At 41.8% G+C, this 3,621-nt stretch overlaps 1 protein-coding gene across 9 annotated transcripts in view; it reads left to right on the top strand.

Annotated features, from left to right (window-relative positions):
- The window catches only part of rbms3 (RNA binding motif, single stranded interacting protein), a 378,321-nt gene that overhangs the window by 357,902 nt on the left and 16,798 nt on the right, over positions 1 to 3,621 (top strand). The gene's annotated exons all lie outside the window — the stretch shown is intronic.

Genomic DNA, 3,621 nt, shown 5'->3' with positions numbered 1-3,621 from the left:
CCCCCACCCTCTCTCTCATTTGTTGCACTGACTCGTCCTGCTCTGACTCTGATGGGGGAGGGGCTAGTAGTGCCTCTCAGGTAGCGGTTCGTGTTGACAAACTCAATAACAACAAGTCTGTATTTTGTTGTCCCGTACATGTCAACCTCTTCGGATGTTTACCTGTATAAATGGCCTCAAAAATCCATAAATTTTGCAAAAAATCTGTACAACTTGCACCCGGGGGCGGAGTGGGGGGGATGGAAAATAAATTTAAGTTTACTGTAGTACCTTACACTGTCAAACTTGTTTTTAGGGGGTTCAAATTGGGGTAGGTGGGACATAGTTCTGGGGACGGGGGTGCGCTTCAACTCGTCTAGGGCACCAAAATGGCTAGAGCCAGCACTGGCTAAAATGCTCAGCAAAATATTAGCTCTGCTATTAGCGGGTTAGCTAGAGATGGGCTAAATRGCTCTTTAAAGGGATCTGGATCTTGACGAGCTTTTTGTTTCATAGAGCCGTTCAAATAAGATGTATAAACATCTCTTTACCACCCGACACTCAGTTCCTATTATTTGTTGTAAGGAGCCATTCAAAAGATTAGGATCGTTCCTGAACTCTAGGGTTAGCAGATGATCAGAACTGTGCTCACCACTGGTTGCCTCATAGTAATTTCTAACCTATTAAGTTCCAAAAATAAATTCAAACAACCTAAAAGCTGATGCAAAACGAACATTTCTTCCTTTACGGATTTCAGTGTTTCACCCAACTCTTCGTTTTGTCTGATGTTGCAACTCCAACAGGAATCACACAAAGGTTGCACATTGAGCTGGAGACGAAGGAAGAAAGGAGAAGAAAGAGTTAGCTGACTGTGCTGCGAGTGCAGGGTGTAGACAAGCAGAGCGCTTCTGACAGGCTGTGTCTGCACAGTTTGTTCTCCAGTAGGCCCACACAGAGTCACCAGTGGGGTGCACACACGCACACACTCCAGCGCACGCACTGCCGAGCTCGCACACTCGGCAGACACTGTCAGTCACGTCGCACGCAGTGTGTGTTGCGGGCGTTCCGCTCACAGGCGCTCTTACAGTACAGGCACGTGCACAAAGACAGCAGAGAGGCGAGGCGAACCGAGGGAAAGAACCCGTTTTTGAATGCGTTCCTCCCAAGGCTTCGGWACTGAGGAAATGGAGCTATCATGACAGGGGATGAAAGAGCAACAACGGTTTCATCACTTTCCCTCATCCTTCGCGGCACCGTGGAAAAAGAAGCTGCGATGGTTCTCATCCGCCCATTAGGGAAAACACGCTGTGCTTTTTTACCAAGAGGAGGCTCCAGAGTGAGTCAGAGACAGTAAGATAAGAGCATCGTCTCCAAACAGCCACCGGGTTGAAACACCAGCTGCAGATATCGATGGTTTTGATGGACTGAGGACAGTAGTAGTGTGTATTGATCTAAAAAAATGTCCCTGTGTTCTGTTTATCGACGCTGTCCCTCTTCATTCATTCTCCTCTGGCTGTTGCCGTCGCCAAAACCCAATTTCTCCCTTCCAGTTTTATAGTTCATAAGTTTTTGACATTTCAACCCACTTTTTCTTTCTTACTGTCTTCCTGGTTTTAGTTTGTTTTCCTCACAGTCTCACTTGGAAAATCACTTCACTTCTGTAGTTTTCTTTTCCTGTTTCTTGTTCCGTCAATGCAACGCAGGTCATCAAYAATCAATTTGCTAAAGATTCAGTTTTTCTAAGCCAACAGTGTGACGACCAACCATTGACTAGTCTCCTATTTATTTTTATCTGCTTATTCAAAGTCAGTACAAAAAGAAAAGCCCAGACATCCCTCTCCTCAGCAACACTCTTTTATGACGCCCATCATATGATGACATAATATGGTATGGCTCCATCTGTCTGTGGACAATATCTAGTCCAAACTCTAAGTTGATAACAAAGAAATGTCAAACTGCACAGTTGGACACCTCATGAGTATGACCTCTATTGATTTCAAGATCATGGGGGTCAAAGGTCAATGCCACAGGTGACCTTGTTTGTTAAAACCTTGTTTTCACTCCAGCTTGACATAGCGGTAATAAAGAAAAGTCAAACCCTTTGCTCCCTAGATTGAGCTTATCTGACCATCTCTATCAGTGGTTCCCCTCACCCCCCAAATCCCCTGCTGCTCCTCACCTCTCCCTTATGACACGTTCAGCCTTTATCGCTTTATCACAATAATAAAAGAATAAAGTGAATAGTTACAGACTTTCATTTGGAAAAGGGGTAAAAGTGAAGAACTGAGTTTTACAGATAAAAAAATATAGGTCCTCTGGACGGGTTCTTCTCTAATGAAATGTTTCGTCTCTCCTCCAAGAGACTTCTTCAGTCTGAGTTTCGAGTGAACTCAGCCTTATAAGCACTGCCTCCACATGGTGGACAAACAGGTTAGTCACATGCAAAAGAGGGCCATCGACAAACAATAGGCTTGATTAATTCTATTGTTCATAGAGGGTCATGTGCCCCATCACCTGACCCCGTGTCGTGTTGTGTGAATGTAGTGAATGCAAGCGGGGGTTCAACGTTCCCTTGTTTTTGTTTTTTCCCTCTTTGTGTTGGCATCTTTGGGGCCCTGATTCACACCGTTTGCTCACAGGGGGCTGAGTCATACTTGCAATGACAGCWTTGTAGGAGGAGGACAACTAGAAACGCAGACCTCCACCTCTGTTTAATGGTGGACGGTTTTTCTTCACAAAGATGGCTTCYTTTACTGGTCTCTTAAACCATCGTTCCTCTCTATCAAGAATGAGAACATCTTCATTCCTGAAAGAGTTTTACAGAGTTTTAATTGTTYAAATGGATTTCTGGTGATTTTTGTATGATTTATCAATTTTCCTTTGGGATCAATAAAGTATTTCAATTCATATTTTCACAACCAGACATGCTTACGTGCCCCTCATTGGGAACCACTGATTTATAAGATGGTACAATGAGTTRTCTATGGTGTAACTCTACAAATGTTCAGAAATCAAAATGTCATCTATGGCTCCACATTGGATACTATTTTTTATTAAGACCACTTCTACATGATTGTTCATAATTTATCAATAGTTTTGTTCTTTACAGGCCAAAATGAATGATCTTGCAGACCTGATATGGCCCAAGAGCCAATAGTTGAATATTACTGCCTCATAATAATTTATTTTAAACGTTTTATGTAATATAAACCAGAGATTCTTAACCTGTGGGCCGCGAGCGCCACTTTGAGGGCCTCAAAAGAACAATAGTTTTTAACTTTGGGCCACAGAGGGCCGTGAGACCACATTGATTTTGAATAAGGTGCAATAAACTTTCTCTCCACTAGTAGTAATAGTGCACCACTCAGATGTTTAACAACTTTTTTGATATGTAGAAGAAGAAACTTAGAAACCTGCTGAAAATTAAAACATTTTAAATGAAAAGTAGAAGCAAAAATTAAGGTAACTTATCTAAAAAGGCCAAAGTTTGTCACTAAAGTACAGCTTCTGGTTCTATCATGCAGTATTTTAAAAGTCCAAAAGATTATAAAATACATAACATACAGCCATATTTTATTTAGCACTTTATCAAATTATTTTTTGTAGTTTATTTTTAAATATTTTAATGTATTTTAAAGAAAC

The sequence above is a fragment of the Austrofundulus limnaeus genome, unplaced genomic scaffold, assembly GCF_001266775.1.
Source record: "Austrofundulus limnaeus strain Quisiro unplaced genomic scaffold, Austrofundulus_limnaeus-1.0 Scaffold98, whole genome shotgun sequence".
Taxonomy (NCBI): domain Eukaryota; kingdom Metazoa; phylum Chordata; class Actinopteri; order Cyprinodontiformes; family Rivulidae; genus Austrofundulus; species Austrofundulus limnaeus.
Note: the sequence above shows the minus strand (reverse complement) of the source record. Positions and strands in the feature narration are given on the sequence as shown.